Here is a 20,205-nt window from a genome sequence, read left to right on the forward strand (position 1 = left end):
TATGAATGGATCAGTGAAATCTCAGTTACAAGAGATATCAAATGCTTGGCTGAAAAATTGGAGAGATCATTTAAATGAAGCTTTACAAATATTGAACAATAGACCTTTGACAATTACAGGAACACTTTTAATGTGAATGATAACCCCAGCATTACAGATACAACCTCATGTAGCAACAAATATTATTACATATTGAAAGACAAAGACAGGAGCATTAATTCTATACTGAATAACACCAGATGCTGCAGGTCTTAATTTACATGCGTTGGACATGTACAAACTGAAACCTCAAGATCAAATACTCATTGACACAGGAGTTGGGATAGGGATTCCCCCAGAGCATTTCGGATTGATTGCCCACCAATTGGGCTGGCAATCAAGGGTATTCAGGTCTTGGGGTTTTGATCCATGCAGATTACCAAGGCAAAATTAAAGTGATTTTACTGAACAGTGGAGACACTGATTTGATAATGCAAACTGGAGAAAGAATTGTCCAAATCGTAATTATTCCAGTGCATGGAGGAGTACTGCCTCAGCCCTCTTACAATGCATGGGGAGGGAGGCTTTGACTCTACTGACAGGAATCCTGGTGCTAAGGTGTTGGTAGAATCCCCAAACTGTCCCCCTGAACCAGCCGAAATCAAAGCCAAAGGAAAATATAACATTCTGTTAGTCATAAAACCAGGACAAGAAAAATGGGAACATGACCCAGTGGATAAATGTTGTTTGCAAGAATAATCACATGTGTTTCCTTTATAGATCATACTACAAGGTGTCTGTGCTGACTGTGGTCAATGGAGTATTTTTGGGCTTGTCGTAGTGGGGTCTGGACGGACCAAAAGCCCCCACTACGAGATGACAGAATGACAGCGCCGATCAGCACGTCTGCTACACCAGCCTGTAACAATCTGTATCTACCTAGCGCAAACTGTGTTTAACAGGTCAGATTTCTGCATAACGAAAAGAAAAGCACCACCAATGTAATTTCTACCTGCATAGTTGCCATAGCGACTCCTGCCAGTGTCTTGCTGCAAATATTCGAGGTTACCAAGAGTGATGGAGGGGTGGAAATAAGGGATATCTTAACTCTTCCATTCCTCTACGAATATTGTTGGTTTTGCCAAGAAACTACATATGATAAGTGGCACAACAAAACACACATCGTTGCTTACAATGTCACCGCGGACAGCATTTGTTATAATCTTACATGTGACACCAAAAAGATAGGGAAGTGTGCTGAAATGTGCCTCAAAGCTACAATGGTACCCCTTGATAAATCCTATGAGAACAACCAGTGCTATGTCAGAGACGAACTGACAAAATATGTAAAAAGGTAAATAATAGCATGTCTTGCAAAAATGTAGTGTCTGCTGCCAGTCACATTAAGCCCAATAAATTACCTGTTGGATGGATATTTTCTTGTGGGAATATCACGCATACCTACATACCTGCAAATATAACTGGAGGACTGTGCTCTTTCAAGAGGCTAGGACATATGATGTTTCCATTAAACTCTGCATTGCATACTCACAATACAACTTTGTAACGATTGAGACTGAAGTAGTTCTTTTATCCAAAGCATAATATGGAAGTTTGGGTCTGTCTTTAGTAGGAGATCCTGGATTAGTTGTTTATAACACTTGAGTTATTAACAAACTAGCATGTTTAATGGTCAAAAACATTAATTAATTATCCATCAGTTGCATTAGCAGAATTTTTACTAATTATGCAAGATACTAAAAAGGCTAGACTCCAGAATTGCTGCTATAAATTAACACAATTTGAAGGAATGTGTTGTTTTAACTTGTCGGACCACTCTAAATCCATCCAGTCTCACATTGGAGCCTTGCATGAATTGGTGAATGGGGTGAATCAAGATGTAGATAAAGGGTGGTGGGACTGGTTCTTTGGGTGGATCCCAGACTTTGGTCGGTTTTGATCTATTTTAGGTGGAACAATCAGCTAGCCTGGCTGATGAGGGGTGAAACCCAGAAACCCGTCCCAGGATGCTTGTCTCCAGTCCAGGGAAGACCTGGCCTGGCAATTCGGGCTGGACTGTTCGTATGGGGAACAGGGTCAAGACTGATTTGCATATGGCTGGGTTCAAACTGGAATGGCATGGGCAGCAAAACAACGATAGATTTAGGCCCAGATCTCTGTACTGGGGTGAATGTTTGACGTTGTTCACCATTCCGTCCATCAGTTGTTCTTTTTGCATGAGACTTGGTTCTAACACAATAACTCACCTGTGGTGTGGATGCGCTGCCCAAGATCTCATTTGTGATTCCAATTGGGTCTCCTGACTTGGCTGGTCAAGGGTTTTCCAGTCTGGCTTGCGAAGATGATATCGGCAACCCCACTGGTGAGGAACACAAAGGAACCTCACATTATTCCTGTTCTGCCGTTTGTCACCCCAGTGTGGAGCCAAACCCATGGGAACAACTGACTAGAAGCAGTTTTGAAGGCATGACCCCCTAAAAAGGCTGGTACCAGGTACTAAAATAGGACTGTCAGGACATCTCAAGTGAACACTCCTCAACCTGTGAAGAATCAGAAAAGGACTGCCCTGTTGTCAGAATCACTGCCTTGCAGCTGGAAGGACTGTTTTGTTGTCTGAAGAAGGACGATTGGAGCTGCTTGGTTGATCCCAGGCTACCCAGATTAATTCCAAGAGTCGGTTGGCCAGCCTATTGTGTGAGCTACAAGTACACAACAAGCTATCAGTAAACCCTGGACCCAGATAGCATTGCCATCTTCTCCCCAATCACCCACCTTCAATTCATAAGAAAAATAAAAAAGAAATCTGTTATTGCCCATGGAGAAAAAGATCAACAATGACAAGTTTCTGCAGGGCCAATTCAGCCAACAAAACTCTCCTTTCCAAAAATATTAAACATTACTTCCTCTTGATCATGCTTGACTTCACCGCAACACTCTAATAAACTTAAACAATAAAAACTGATTCCCTTCTGTCAATGTTCATGAACTTGTCAGACACAGTCCTGCTGTAGTTGTTGTCCTATCTCACCAACCACCAATAGCTCATATAGATAGGAACCACAACATCCGAGAAACCCTCCTCATCTCCTGAGGAGTCCCGATGGATCCTCCTATCTCACAAAATCTTCACGCTCTAGATACACCAGTGGCTCTTAACTATACCTTAAAGTGTCCTTGATCAAGGATATTCATTAACTCAAAGTCTACTTTGAGCTAATTCAGAACTGGTTAAGAAGCACCTACTTATGCTCAGCACAACAAATGTTTTCACCAACAGCTAATTCAACCAGGCCTTACTATCAGACATGAACCTTAAAAGGTTCATAACTCAAAGCAAACTCACTTGGATTTGTCCTTGACACAGGAGAGGGCTTTAAAAAATACATCACCAGGAAAATAAGGACAATGTGGAATCAGCTCTTACTGCAAAAGCAGAAAAAAGACATTCCTCCTTCTATCTCAATTCAGAATGGTGGTGTAAAGCTTGGATGTATCACACCATGAATGAGGCAATGCATTCTCATCAGCCTATCTTGATAGGCATCCTATATGCTAGGGTATTGCTCATTGAGGACCTGCAGAGGTTAAACAAGATCACCCCATCTTGGAAGTAATTACACAAGCTCCTCCTATTGATGAATATTATCTCAGAAACCAGTTGAATCACCTACAAGGCCTTGAAAAAGTTACAAACACCTGGAAAAGTAACTAACCACATCAAGCTGACGGAACCACACATGGAGCCAGGCCACTGCCAGACAGGAAATAAAATTATTCACAAAAATAACATCCAGAAGGCAGGCCTTCTTCATCTTTGTTCACAGGATATTGAACAATATCCCTACCAATATCAGAACTTCTACCATCCTTCTATAATTTATAAAGAAATGAAAGCCTTGCCTCTTAAAAGGAACAATGTCATGTCATGCAATAGGATCACAGCCTACTTATTTCTTTGTAAACAACCTTCCTTTGCACCCTTAGGTTTTATGTATTATTCAGCACTTCTCTTTTTCTCAGCTTGTTAGGTGTTATACAATACCCACACATACTTCCTTACACAGAAACTAATTAAGCTTAAACATAGACCCATATTAGAGTTTTGGTAGGTGGCAAAAATGCACCTTCTCCATTTCATTTTATCTAAATTACAAAGCGGTGCGATTTCTCTCTACTTAACATTTTGTCAAAGTGCTAATGTAGGAAACTGGATTGTTATAAGCAAAGAATGTGATTGTAGAAGGCTGGCTCTCTATATAGTGTATGAAAATGGTGTGCACTCTGCAGAGAATCCAAGCAGCCCCACTTTGCCATCCAGAGATAAAAGAGCAGACCACCTAATGTTCTGTTTTTGTGGTAGTGTTGGCAAGCAGTTAGGCTTATCTTGCAGACATGCTAAGCATTTGTTGTACTCACAGTATCAGTAAATGCGGGCACACACTTAGAATAATAACTCAAAACCAATTTACAATAATACTTCAGATTTTTATGACATTTTTAAGAGAAGGTTCATCTATATATGGTAGGTACTTCTTTTGTTATGATTTTTCAACATTTAGAAAATATATGCCTTTGTGTGTAATTACACACCATAGGAATGCATGGAAAATTCTTTAAAAATGCATATAAAATCAGGCAATCACTTCACAAGTGTCACCTTCTATTTTTAGGTCAGGGTCATTGAGATGTCCTGTGGGCAAGCTGAGGAAGTTCGGGCGGTTCCAGTTTAAGCTGTAGCAGTGGCTGAATGTCTTTGAGCTGATGCACAACGGAGAATGGGGACCACTTGGAAACACACTGCACAGGCAAACTTAAAGGTAAGTCTGGTGCATCCCCTTGAAGGGTTAGTTTGATGATGCAGAGGCCAGGAAGACCGGGTACTGCAGATAAGTCAACCAGAAGTTGTGCATCAGGTAGTCCTTGGAACCAGGGGCAGATCATATTGGAGGGTAGTTTGCAGGGCAGTAGTGCCACTTTGGGGGGTGGTTCTTGGGTGTCCTCAAGTCCCTCAACTGGTGCTAGTTTCTGGACTTTGGAAAGTCCAGAGTGGACTTTGCTTCTGGGTGTCTGACGTTGGGGGTCTAGTACCCCCAGCAATTGACTGCATCAGGCCCTTAAAGTCACAGTGCAATCAAGGTTGGCACACTGATAGAATTTGTCATTTGGGTCTGTTGTCTGGATTTTGGTCAAGCTGCTGGGACTGTTTTGTTGGTCAGTGGCCAGTCAGTGAACTGGACTTCACTGGTTCCTTGCTTCCAGGTTGCAAGAGAGTGATACCTTCACTCTGAGGGAGGTTCTTGGTGATTTTCCAAAGGCTGGAAGTGCTCTGGGGTTTTGTAGTGCCCTTCAGGTTTCCAGGTGACACCCCGGCAGTGACTGACGAGTACAATGAGCAGCAGGCAGGGTTTGGAGCCTTTTTTTTTTATTGCAGCAGGACTTCTGTTCTCATATCTTAGTTCTTCTTGTGTCCATTCAATCTGCTCTGTTGGTCTAGGGATTCCCACTAAATGCAGCATTTAGTTGGGGCTAGGGGGAGTACCTTCTAGTGGACAATGGATCACCTACCGTGGGGTGGCTACACCCATTAAGTGATCACTTCCTCGGGGGGGTCACACCCCTCATCCTGATTGGCTATTCTCCTACCATCCAAGGTGGAGGAAAACAAAATGGAGTAGTCACCTTTCCTGGCACATCTGAGGGGTGGTGACGTCTGAGGGGGGCCCTCCTCCTAGACTGGCTAAGTTTCCCCACTGGTTTTGCTGCTCAAAGTTGGGGAAAACCATTGGTTGGCCATCTGTTGCTAGCAGTCGAGGTGGGGTCAGATTTCATAGGCAGTAAAGCCATTGAAGCTGACCGTTGGTGCAGGGTGCATGCTTGGGGGAGAAGGTGTAATATCTCCCACGGGAAAGGCTTTGTGTTCTGGCTACTAGAGAAGAGTCTCTCACCCCAGGATTCCAGACTGCTGCCTGGTGGTGGCAGGCTGGCTAAGACCAGTCTGCAACTATGCCAGGGTTATTAGGTTTTGCAGGGCACCTCTAAGTTGCCCTCTGGACACATTTTATAATAAATCCAACACTGGCATCTGTGTGGGTTTATTATTCTGAGTCGTTTGCTACCAAACAACCCAGTATTCATATCATGTAGCTGGAGAACCCGTAATGACCAGTGTCCACCACCTGTTTTTGCTATGACTTTCCTGTACTCTTAATATATCTTAAGGTTTTACAAAGACACAGTAGGGGCATATGTGCTCATGCTCACATATACCTTCACATACATTATAGCGTACCCCGCCTTAAGCTGTACGACCTGCCAGAGGGGTACCTTACCTATTTTGCATGCAGAAATAGTGGGCATTGCACACTTGGTGAGTGCCATGTTGAATTTGCTACTTTTAAATACACCTCATCATGCACTTCCAATGGAAGTCTGCATGAGGCTGGGATGGGGCATATCAGAGTGGCACAATTGGTGCTGTATCTCTGGGGGCCCTATTCCGTACCCATGCCCTAGGTGCCAGGGGTGCAATTTACCAGGGACTTACAAGAGTGGTTGAAGTGGCAAACATATTTCAGTTTTGGGGAAAGAGATCTTGCTCTGGAAACCTGTTTAGCAAGGTCCCAGGGCACTTACAGTTTGAAAACACATCATTTTCCAGGTTAAATGTGGGGAGCTAAATGGTCAAAAAAGGTACTTTTTCACAGTTATTCCTTCAAAAGTGACAAGCTTTGAACCATCTGTCTATTGGGAACCAAGTACTCATTTTTCACATGACCTTCTCAGGACAGTGATATAGTGCAGTGCAGGCCTACTCGAGGCGGGAGGGAGATGGTGTGGGCTAATTTTCCATTCCCCAGGCACACAACAAACAACACCCCACAAATCATTTTCTATACTTATAAAAAGAAAATATATTTTACATATACTACTGAATACTATGCATTCAGTTGTATGCATGAAGGCAGGTGAAATATTTATAGTGACACCTTCCAACAAGTTCGCACCTCTAGTGAACTCTGTAGCCTATAAGCCCAATACCCCCACATAAACAAGACACAATCTAATGCAGTGTAGTAATCAAAATGCAGACCTTCTGGCATTGTTAGGGTGTCTTCACATTAATCAAATAAGAAATAAGTCACAATTCACCAATGCAATAAAACAACAATCACTAAGAATGGTGCCATTTTACAATGGCATTACTTAGGGCATGTAATGATTAGGTGTTAACTTTGTGATAATGAATAAAGCATTTCAATGACTTTCAATAAGATATGTAATTATTCACCCTGAACTTCATAATTGTCAATAAAGCATTTCAATGTATTTCATTAAGATATGGAATAATATTCTATTCACTTTTTCATTGTTAATAAATTCTTTAAATTTTCAATAATCTAGGTGCAATAATTGTTTCCTCTTTAGTTTATTCTGCGCCACAGCTTTAGAACCCACCAACAAAAATATCTACAACTTAGACACTTTGAACAAACTCCAGGACTCCAGACATGCTTGCAATTCATGGTAATATCTCCTGCAGTGATAAATTCCCTATCCAGAAGACTGGATATGGAAACTCTGAGATAAGGGTCTCTCTTTTTTCTAGCTGGGCATTCTCCTGGCAGTTTGCATCCTGTGTCCTACAAGAGGATTGGTATGTCACAATAGTTTTTAGGCCTAACTGTCACAAAACTGTTCTTTAGTGCAGATTGTGCCCACAGAGCACAATGCAATTAAGCAATTTACATACTCCAGTGAAGCACTAAAGATGTACGAGCATACACTATAAATGTGTCAAATATTATAAGGCCTGAACAGGTCACCTCCATTTCATGAAGTCACCTACCTGTGCACAGATGCCTGACAGAGCTAAATGATCACATGACACACTCCACGTGTGCACATGTGCACAGGCATGTTCATGTGCTTATATGCAACCAGTCCAGTGCCTCTTAGCACAGCTCCACAGCTGTGAACCTTATCTTAAAAAGTGCATACTGAGTTAGCACTCTCAATTCATTTTATTAGAGTTTTCACTGAATGTGACTGGGTTAGTGAGATCATTCAAATTAAAAGACCAAAAAGAGGGTACTCAAAAAGCAAAAAGACAAAGGGGCTAAATGAGTTGGAACCCATTTTTCTACTGCTAACACGCTTTGTTCCATTCTATTTTGTACAAGCAGCAGCAATAGTGCATCTAAATTTGAATCATTTTTGCAGCAGTGTAGTTCAATGATATATTCAGAAAATTATTATAAACTGAAGCACACTACAGGGTGTGACTGTGCCATCAATCTATAGTGATTACCTTGGTTAATACTCACTTCAGTAGTGTGCCACAGAGTACTCGCCATAGTTTATATCCCTCACAGTCCTTCGGGCAGATTTAAGAGCCCCTGGAGCCTCTTTGGGCCACATTATGATTTTTTGTAATGCTAATGTGGCCCATTGAGGCCAAAATCACTGCACCAAATTTACAAAGTGGTGCAATGCATACATTGTGCCACTTTGTAACCCTTTGAGCTACAGTATACTTGCGCCAGGCATAATGTATGTAAAGGGGGCGTTCCCCTGTTAGGGGGCTGAAAAAATGGTCCAAAAAAATCTAGAAGATTTCTTTATGTCATCTATATCGGCACTTTTAATGCCTACTCACAGCAGGCGTTAAAAGGAGGCACACCACTGCTTACAATGGGCATCAAAGGGCTTTGCTGGATTAGAGTTAAAATTGTTGATGCTAACTAATCCTGCAAAGCTCCGAACTAACATAAAAAATTCTGATGCTAGTTCCCTAGCTACCGCCATAGTGCACCATATTTTAGATATGGTGCACATATGGTGGCATTAGGGGGCCTGAAGGGGCACAAGAAAGGTGGCGCTGCACTAGATGCAGCTCCACTTTTCTTAATTCTTGCCCCTTGTTTTATATAAAGTAGCTGAGACCTCACACCCTTAAGGATTCTAAATTTAAGGGAATGCTCACTTAGGCACTCAAATGTGTTTACACGCTGTTTAAAGTAGTTGTTTGAGCAACAGGAGAAAACAAATCAAAACAAGATAGAAGCTGTAACTACATGGAATTCAAGATTGCATTTGTTTGAATTGCACCATAAGCAATCTTCTGTCATCCCAGAAACTGATTTTCAGGGCACTTTGTTGATGTGTATCCGGTAGTACCTTTTTACAGCAACCAAGTTGGAGATAATTGTGCCAAGTATGCAAGTTACCATTTAATGGAAAGTCTAAAACATGCTGTGGTAGTGCAGTGCCTCCAAAGATATGTCAATTAGACAATCGTGATGTAGACATTCTGCACACATTAAAGCACATATGTGGATGAAGATCAATAACTAGATCACATTTACAAAAAACATGCTTATTTGAAAGTACTGCTTTAAGAGGTACAATGATGAACATATTCGCATTTTATGACAACACTTTTTAACCATATATTCAGGATTATCAGTGAGTGCTGGATGTAAAGCTGCTTACAGCAGCTACTCCCAGCCAATGTTAAAGCATTGCTCAGCTTAGGATATGTGCTGCTAGGATGCACATGACTATTCCTTGGCTGCTGCGTGTAGTGTTGATGCTGAAGATGATTGACAGTGGCCTACAGTAGCAGTGGAATATGCACCAAGAACAGGTGTAATCGGTGGTTACCATGAAGGTTGTCATAGGCGGGATCTAAGACACTAGCTAGTGTTAATATGCACATTTCTATTAAGCTGAATCCCCACTGGCTTTGAAAACACTATTGTCTCAAGTCATAATGTTTGTATGTGTAGATCTCCTCTTCCTACACTAGAGGAAAATCTCTTCATGGGTGACATTCAACATTTCCATGTGTAGAGGTACATTTAGATGTAGGCTTGCAAATTTCCCCTCAACTGAGCACGTCAAGGCTCTTGTGTCTAAATGTACACCCAACATATCACTATTAGAACTTTCTGCATGTTTGAGCTGAACTCTGCTACTTGGACAGAGAAATCCCAATAGAAAGTAACATGGAATTGTAAGAAAATCCTTTTTTAACTTTCAAAGATTTTGTTTTAATTAGCAATATTCAAACACATTTCCCTAACTCCTATTTACCCAGGACTACCACAGTAACAAGGGTCAACAAACTTGTAGTATAATATAACACATTATTACATTTTGATGTAATTATATATTTTTTATTTATTTTTAAATAAAATTAAACTAAAAGTAATTTAATATTAATTATTTTTTCCCACCCCCATAGTATCACCTGTGCTGAACGTGTCACTATCTTGAATGCATGGTATGTATGATTTTATTTATAATGGAACATTTTTTATTAAAAATGTTACTGTTTACTATGCATTTTATTGAAATGTTACTATCCATATTATAAAATGAAATTTACATCTTTTATCTTACAAATATTTAACAATAAACTTAAGGATAATTTAAATAAAGGCTAATTAAAAAGTTTTTTTAATTGATTTATTTTATAGATTCCCCCTAAGTTAATGTTATTGCCTGTTTTTATTGATTTCTATGGGAGTTTGCTGCTGGTGAGTTATTTGTGGTACTTGGCTTACTCCAAACCTGGACTTTGAACCTGTTTTGAAATTACTGCTACCGCAGAAGACTAATATGTGTACTTCGAGAATTACAGTTATTTCAGTCTTACTCATTTGTGGGTTTTGTTATTATCATGTCCCTCCCTTTTCCCTTCTTCAATTGCCCTTTAGGCCACCCATTTTGGAGTATTGTTGACTTCCTTCTCTAAGTTCCTCCCATATTTGCTACTAAACACTGAAAGAAACTGCAAAATAGGCCCCTATGAATACTTGGAGAAAATAAATGAAGATTGCAATACAGATGAAAATGAAGAAGAATAGAGAAAACATGCTGTGATATATATGGCCTCATTATGAGGCTGGCTGTCCTAGGACCCCAAGTCTTGCGGTCAGAATGCTGCACTCCAGGTGGTCTGGTTGCCAAAATATGACTTTCGGGGGACCCGCCTTAAGACCACCGCCCCTGCCAGGAACATCATTCTGGATGTGGTGACGGCGGCTGGAGTTGTACTCAGCCAGGGCGGTGCTGAACTCAGCACCACCTGGCTAATTAAAACCCCCACTTTCCACCAGCCTTTTCATAGTGGGGACCCTGCCATGAAAAGGCTAGCAGAAAGCCACTGCTGGGGGGCACATGGCCCCTGCCCAGCACCATCAGATTGCGCACTGTCTGCCTTACCAAGTCTGAGGGTGGTAGTCGGCCCACCTCTGTGCTATGGTATAGGACTATTTCCAACAGACTAACAGGTTGGAACACGTATTACGATGTTCCCGCCAATGAACCGACCAGTAGTGTTGTAATATGATGTCACAGCCATGGATGGGGGTGATGTGATTATATTTCCTCAGGCCTTGGAAAATACCTGTTGCACCATGTAGGATAGGGTGGAGAGTGTGAGGCCATACTGTATGTATTGCCACCAGTCAAATGCAAGAGTATGAGGGCTTGAACAGAATTTCTGAAGTCACTTTCTGAAAGAAATGGTTTCACTCACTTTAGAAGAGAGAGCAGGTACAAGCTGTCATTCTATTTAGCAAGGTGTTCATTGAAGGTGAAGGTGAAGGTTGTGGTCAAGGTGACTTGACTTTCATTGAAAGGTGACATTTGAAGCAGTCAAGGTACATGTTTGTGTTTATGTCCTTAATCTGCACCACAAAGTGGCAAGTGTAGACTTTCAGCAGTTGCTCCAGAGTACTTCCTCAGTATCTCTGAGGGAAGGAAATTCAGAATAATAATACCATGAGTGAGTGATGGAACAAGTAAGCAAAGTTATATACCTACAAACATAAGATCAAATAATAGCTGATGCATCTTTGTTAAATCTTGCTGCTTCATTGTCCTATTACAGATTCTCTGTAGATTTTATTGTATTCCTTCCTTTGATTAGAAAGATCGATTTAGAGTGATGTAGAAAGAGAGAGTGGGTGAGAGAGTTAGAAAGAAAAATATAGAAACAATTGTAGCACTATAATGACACAAATTACTCCTCTCTGCTGCAGTCATACCACCAATACACCATCGTTTTGTTGTATCTTTCTTTTTTTCTGTAGATGCCCCTCACATCACCTCACTTTACAACAGAAAACCAAACTTCTCAATGTCCATTGAAGAGAAGAATGGTTGTCTCTCTCCCTTTTATTAAAAAGTAACTTCAAAAGACAGACTTTATATTAATAAAGGTAATTTAGCTATCCCTTACTGCTCCATCACTCATCATTTTCAGTTTTTCTTGGATCTTTTAAAGAGTCAAGTAGCAGCATTCCTGACCTTGATTTCCTTTCTGGAGTTGATTCATGTCTGAGGATCTCCTGGTGGGGAATTTTGCAGCATATAAATTAGTATTAAAGTTGCACTATTCATGTGTTAAAAAATACTGTTCTCAAGCCTTCAGCCAGAAACTGTTGCCACGTTCTCACCTATATTTTCTGTGCAGAGATCTCTGACATGGTGGCAGAGATCTCTTCATTCCTGCACAATTTAGTTGATAATGACTGGTAATGAGGAAAGCATCCTTCTAAATAGGAGGGTGTATGAACATTTAAGGAGAAATTTAGTGAGAATATGCTAATACAAAGAACACACGAGTGAGACAATTGCTTTTCTCAAACTATGGCTCGGATTTAGTATGATTTCACTTACCGCAGTGCAGTAAGGGAGAGCAGATCTGTTCCATATTTATAAAGATATGGCACAGTTCTGTTCTTTAAGTGCTGGTATACTTGTGCAATGCTAGCACCAATGAAGGTACCCTTGCATCATGTCACCCAGCCCTGGAGTGAGTCAAACACTAGGGGGGTCATTCTGACCCTGGCGGCCGGTGGCCGCCAGGGCCACCGACCACGGGAGCACCGCCAACAGGCTGGCGGTGCTCCCACGAGCATTCTGACCGCGGCGGTTCAGCCGCGGTCAGAAGCGGCAAGTCGGCGGGCTCCCGCCGACTTACCGCTGCTCGGGGGAATCCTTCATGGCGGCGGAGCGCGCTCCGCCGCCATGAGGATTCTGACCCCCCCTACCGCCATCCTGTTCATGGCGGGAAAGCCGCCATGAACAGGATGGCGGTAGGGGGGGTCGCGGGGCCCCTTGGGGCCCCTGCCGTGCCCATGCCAATGGCATGGGCACGGCAGGGGCCCCCGTAAGAGGGCCCCGCAAAGTATTTCAGTGTCTGCCTTGCAGACACTGAAATACGCGACGGGTGCCACTGCACCCGTCGCACCTTCCCACTCCGCCGGCTCGATTACGAGCCGGCATCCTCGGGGGAAGGGAGTTTTTCCCTGGGCTGGCGGGCGGTCTTTTGGAGACCGCCCGCCAGCCCAGGGAAAAACTCATAATACCCTCCGCGGTCTTCTGACCGCGGAGCGGTATAATGGGGGCGGAATTCTGGCGGGCGGCCTCCGCCGCCCGCCAGAATCAGAATCACCCCCTAGTTATGGCCACTCAAAGGTACTACAACACCTTCCAATACAAAACAATAGACACAGAGAAATAAAATAACAACATTTATGTTCAATTAATTACATTATTTTGGCATTTAAATGATACATATATTTTTCATCTTAAAAAAGAAATGATTAACTATTTTTTTTAAAGTGTATCATAACATTGAGAATAAACGTTTAACCTTTTAATAAAAATGAAAAATAGTTTCAATTAGTGTACATATGCTTTTTTTGCATAATTTACTGCATGTTAAATAAAGAATAAATATGTTAGCGAGGGTGTGAATTATAAAATTATTGTTTAAAAGTCATATTTTTTCATGTAACTTATTATGTTTACATTAATTGTTTGGTTAACTTTTATGCTGATGAGCTGGTATGCTGCCACATTTTATTTAATTAGTTTTAGGTTAAAAAAATATATATATGTAAATTTAATTGTAATATTTTTTCAAAAATAGCAATGTTGGAATTGGCCATCTCTGCAGGGTCTCCCCAAGCTTTTTAGGTTTACCTTTCCCTTATTTGCTTGTTTTTTTTGTTTTTTTTTACCTTAGGACTCTGTGCACTTACCCCTAAACATGATTTAATTGGCTCACACCTCATTGGATATTTAATTGACTTATAAAACCCTAAAAATGTGGTGTGCCTATACCAAGAACCTGTAAATTAAATGCTACTAGTGGGCCTGCAGCACATATTGTGCTACCCACTTAAGTAACACCTTAAAACATGTCCCAGGCCTGCCATTCAGTCTGAATAAAGATTTCAATCAATCAATGTTTCTAGAGTGCTGCGCTGTCAACCCTGTGAGTATCTGGGTGCTGGGGTGCAAGGTCTCCATTGAAAAATCAGTTCTTGAGTGTCTTTCTGAAGTCCGGATGGGAGGGTGCTTTTCAAAGGTGGTGGAGCAGGTTATTCCAGATTTTGGTGATGTAGGAGAAGGAATGGCCACTGCTGCAGTTGCACTGGATGCAGGGGCTGTGTGCAAGGGCTAGGGAGGTGGAGTGCAGGTGCCTGCTGGGTTGATAGAAGTTCAGTTGATGGTTGATGTAAGCCAGGTCTTGATCGTGTACAGCTTTGTAAGTATACGTGAGGATCTTGAACTGACATCTCTTCTGAATGAGGAGCCAGTTGAGGTTTCCAAGGTGGAGTGGGGATGTGTGCTCATATAGGGAGGTAAAGGATGAATATGGTTGCAGTGTTCTGTATGGTCTGGAGTCTTTTGAAGAGCTAGGTAGAGCTGGTGGAGTAGATTGGGTTGCCATAGTTAAGACAACTGGTGACGAGGGCCTGGAGATGGTCTTTCTGGTGTTGACTGGGAAACATCAGAAAATTCTGAGGAGCATTCGGGGTGTGGAAGCAGAAAGAGATTGTGAGAAATTAGCCTCTTTATAGCATGGTTGCCCCCATTTTTGTCAGTGTTTGTCAGTGTGTTTTTACTGTCTCACTGGTATCCTGGTAGCCAGGACCCCAGTGCTCATAGTTTGTGCCTTATATGTGTTGTCCGTATGCTTGACTGTGTCACTGGAGTTCTGCTAGCCAGAACTCCAGTGCTTATGCTCTCTCTCTGTATCAAATTTGTCACTATAGTTTAGTGACTCCATATTCCAATTCTGATTGGAACACTGGACCCCCTTATAAGTCTCTAGTATATGGTACCTAGGTACCCAGGAAATTGTGGTTCCAGGAGATCCTTAGTGGCTGCAGCATTTCTTTTGCCACCCATAAGGAGCTCAGACAAACCTTTCTTCAGGACTGCCACTGCTGCCTGAGTGAAATAGTGCACACACTATTTCACAGCCATTTTTACTGCACTAAAGTAACTTATAAGTCACCTATATGTCTAACCTTCATTTACTGAAGACTAGGTGCAAAATTACAGTGCGTGAGGACACAATTGCACTAGCAAAGGTAACCCTGCGTTGTCCAGGGCCAATTTCTCGGACTTTGTGATTGCAGGGACACCATTATAAGCGTGCATACATATATGTCAATACATATATGTAGCTTCACAACGGTAATCCTGAATATGGCCATGTGTGGTGTCAAAGATTGTGAAATTGAGCCCCCAATCCAAATCTGGTATTGGGGGGCCAATTCCATGCACCCAGTGGGCTCCACCATGGACCCCTAGTACTGCCAAACCATCACTCTGAGGTTCCCACTGCAGCCCCAGAGCTCCTCCAGAGTGTCCCTGGCATTAGCCATCTTAGATTCCAAGGTGTGGGGACTCTCTGGGAGCATCTGAGTGGCCAGCAGGTGACAACAGAGACCCCTCCTGATAGGTGCATAGCTGGGTAGGTAGCCAATCCCCCTCTCACGGGTATTTAGGGTCTCTTCTCTGAGTGTTTCCTCAGATTCAGTTTGCAAGACTCCTCCAGGACTCTGCATCCTCTGCTTCAGCTTCTGACTGTCAAATCAACCGTAGACTGCTCCAGGAACCACTGTAACTGCAACAAAATATCCAGGAAGACTGCTGTGACCTGCAACTTCAGCTCCAGCTAGCAATTGCAACAGTTTCCAAGGTGTGCATGCTTTGAGGACTGCCTGTCTTCACCCTGCACCAGAAGAACCGAAGGAAACTCCCATGGAGTGACAGAGTCACTTCCCTGCTTCAGCTAACACCTCTCTGCAATGACAACCGGTACTCTGGGACTCCTCTTCTGATGATGTGCATGATCCCTGGAACACAGGTGGTGGACCAAAGTGACTCTGACTGTCCAAAGGTCCAGCTGTCAAATTTTGGTGAAGGTAAGAGCTTGCCTCCCTGTGCTGTGACAGTACCTCTGTGCACCACGTCTTCTGCAGCTCCTTGGGCTTTGTGCCTTTCCTCCAAATGTTATTCATGCACAGCGTAGCCCAGGTCGCCAGCACTCCATCCTGCAATGCACAGCCCTCTGAGTTGTTCTGCAGCAGCTTGGGACCCTCCTGTGTAGTGCTGCGATGATGCACTTCGCAACTCCTTTATCCCCATGTCCTGGGACTCAGGTGGGTGCTGCCTGGTCTTCTGAGAGCTCTCTAAAGTGCTGAGAGGCCCCTCTGTCTCTTCAGTCTGAGTTGAGACCCCAGGTCCCTCCTGGGCCCAGGCAGCTCCCGTTTGATACAAAATGTGTTCTTGCATGAACCAAGGCTTGTTGGTGGAATCCAGTGACACAAATAGCCTGCTTCCAAATACTCAATGTGGGACATCTCCTGCACCAAGCAGGAACCCAGAGCTATCTTCTTTGGTACATTTCTGTACTTTTCTTCCAACCAGAGAACCCACTTTTGCACCTTCTTCCAGTTTGGTAGGGGCTCCTCTTCTTCCTGGACTCTTCATTGACTTCTGGACTTAGGGGGTGATTCTAACATTGGCGGGCGGCGGAGGCCGCCCGCCAATGTTCCCCCTCCAAAATACCGCTCCGCGGTCAAAAGACCGCTGAGGGTATTTTGGGATTTGCCCTGGGCTGGCGGGCGGCCGCCCGCCAGCCCAGGGCAAATCGACCTTCCCACGAGGACGCCGGCTCCGAATGGAGCCGGCGTAGTGGGAAGGTGCGACGGGTGCAGTTGCACCCGTCGCGTATTTCAGTGTCTGCTTTGCAGACACTGAAATACTTTGCGGGGCCCTCTTAAGGGGGCCCCTGCAGTGCCCATGCCATGGGCATGGGCACTGCAGGGGCCCCCAGGGGCCCCGCGACACCCCCTACCGCCATCCTGTTCCTGGCGGGCGAACCGCCAGGAACAGGATGGCGGTAGGGGGTGTCAGAATCCCCAAGGCGGCGCAGCATGCTGCGCCGCCTTGGAGGATTCTGACGGGCAGCGGAAAACCGGCGGGAGACCGCCGGTTTTCCTGCACTGACCGCGGCCAAAGCGCCGCGGTCAGAATGCCCTGCGGGGCACCGCCGGTCTGTCGGCGGTGCTCCCGCCGACCCTGGCCCCGGCGGTCTGAGACCGCCGGGGTCAGAATGACCCCCTTAGTCTCCTCTCTCCACAGGTCTTCAGGTCCAGGAATCCATTGTTGGTTGCTTGCAGTCTTGCATAATTCTTCATCACGACTTGTTGTGTGTCCTGAGGAAACTTGCTGTACTTTACTCTTCTTTTCCTGGGCTCTTGTATGGGGTATTTTATTTACCTTTGGTGTTTTCTCACACTCCTAGCTCACCCCTACACACTACAGTTGCCTAGGGGGGAATTTGTTATTCGCATTCCACTATTTTAGTATATGGTTTGTGTTGCCCCTAGGCCTATTGCAACTTGTTGTGTTTTTCACTGTTTGCACTATTTTCTTTTGGTGTTCTTACCTAATTTTGGTTACTTGTGTATATATTGTGTATAATACTTACCTACATAGGAGTATTGACTATAAAATATTTTTGGTGTTGTGTCACTAAAATAAAGTACCTTTATTTTTGGTAACACTGAGTATTGTCTTTTATTGTGTATAAGTACTGTAGTGGTATTGCAAGAGCTTTGCATGTCTCCTAGTTCAGTCTTGGCTGCTCTGCTACAGCTACCTCTAGAAAGCCTAAGCTGCTACATACTGCCTATATTTCACTAATAAGAGATAACTGGACCTGGTATAAGGTGTAAGTACCTAGGTACCCACTACAAACAAGGCCAGTGTCCAAAAGAGGTGACTCCATTGATTTGTCACTTCTTGGTAAGTTCACTGTCAAGGATGATGGCGAGGTTGCATGTGTGGTCCGAGCTCGGATAGCCAACGACTCTTGTCCCATATGGATCTGTTTCTCCCGAAGATCTGTTCTTCTGTCTTGATGGAGCTGAGTTTGAGGCAAGTAGCTCTCATCCAATTGGCGACACTGGTCATGGAGTTGCAGAAGTTTGTTCTGGTGGTAGTGGGGTCTTGGGTGAGAGAGAAGATGAGTTGTATGTCGTCTGCATAGGATATGTTGTTGAAACCATGTGATGATGTGCGAAAGGGGGGTCATGTAAGTGTTGAACAAAGTGGGGCTGAAGGATGATCCTTGGGGGGCACCACAGATGATGTTCTTGGATTCCAGGTGAATGAAGGTAGCCGGATATTCTGCGTACATCCTGCAAGGAAGGAGGCAATCCACTTGAGGGTGTTCCCCTGGATACTGATTTTGTGGAGTCTGTTGATAAGGTTATGGTAGGATACTGTGTTGAATGCTTCTGAGAGGTTGAGGAGGACCAGGGCTGCAGTCTCCCTGCAGTCGAGGACAGTTCTAATGTTGTCTGTGGTTGCGATCAGTTCAGTCTCCGTGCTGTGGTTGGCATGGAATCCTGAGTGGGAGATGTCAAGCAAGTTTTTATTTCCGAGTGTTCCGTGAGATGTTGCTTGATAGCTTACTGGAGTACTTTGGCAGTGTAAGGTAGCAGGGAAATTAGTTGATCATTTTTAAGTTAGTTGAGATTGAAGGAATGTTTCTTTAGAAGGGCCAAGATCTCTGTGTGTTTCCATCTGTCCTGGAAGGCTGCAAGGTGATGGAGGTGTCAAGGATGTTGATCAGTTCTGTGATGATTTGATTAGATTGGAGGTTGAAAAAATTCTTGGGGGCATGGGTTGGTGGGTGCTCCGGAATGGATGGACGACATGATGGCTGTGATGGTCTATGTGGTGAGCAGGGTCCATGTAGTGATCATTCAGTTGGTATGCATTGGTTAGCTGCGGCTGTTAAGATTGAGATCTGTTGGATGGGGGTCAAAGTTGTTGTTGATGGTGGCAATCTTGCTGTGGAAATAGTCAGAGAGGAAGTCACAGGGTTCTTGGGAAGGGTAGATTGTGTTCTCTGTGGCTGCTGGGTTTGCATATTCCGTGACTATTTTGAATAGTGTTTTCATGTGGTTGGCTGCTGTTTCAATGCGGGATGTGAGGACTGCTCTCTTAGCTTCCTTTATGTGCAGGTGGTAGTTGCTGAGGGCTGCTTTGTGAATGGTTCTGTCGGAGGGGCACCATCATTTATCTAATTGGTAGCAGTTGCACTTGGTCGTTCTCAGTTCTGAAGTGTACAAGTTGTTTTTATAGGTTTTATTGGATCTTTCCAGCTTCATCCGTGGACTCTGCTGGTGCATTTGGTGATCCAGGTGGAGAAGTGATGGACGGACTGTTCTAGGTCTGATAAGGCTTCGGGTTGGGTGGTGCTGAGGGCCTGGGTCTACTCTGTCTCTGTTACCATGCCCCGACCACAGTGGGAGTAGCCCAGGTGCTTGGTGATGGTATGCATGTTCTAGAGATGGTGAAGTGAACAATGGTGTGGTCGGTTCAAGTGAGTTCTGTGATATGGCTGCAATTGACTCGGTCACTGGAGTTGAAGATAGGGTAGAATGTGTGTCCAGGCTTGTACAAGGAGTTAGTGATCAGTTGGGTGAGGCTACTGTTGCTCATGTTCTCCAGGAGAGTGGTAGAGTTGGCATCATTGGTGTTGTCGATGTGGAAATTGAGATTGCCAAGTAGGATGTAGTGATTAATGTTAATTGCAAAAGGTGCAATGAGGTTGGAGATGGCATTGCAGAAGGAGGGTTCAGGTCCCTGGGATCTGAATAAGAAGGTGCTGTTGTCAGGCCATCCGTTTGTGCTTGGAAGTTGACGTGTTCAATGAGAGGTGTGTTTTCATTGTCAGTGCTGATGCATCGGATGGTTTCCTTGAAGAGGATGGTGATGTCTCCACATTGTTTGTTGGTCAGTGTATAATCCTGTAGCCATTAGGTGTTAAAGTGGCGAAGTCAGGTTTGAGGAGGGGGTGAGTCAGGTTTA

The sequence above is a fragment of the Pleurodeles waltl genome, chromosome 3_1 (assembly GCF_031143425.1).
Source record: "Pleurodeles waltl isolate 20211129_DDA chromosome 3_1, aPleWal1.hap1.20221129, whole genome shotgun sequence".
NCBI classification, from domain to species: Eukaryota; Metazoa; Chordata; class Amphibia; order Caudata; family Salamandridae; genus Pleurodeles; species Pleurodeles waltl.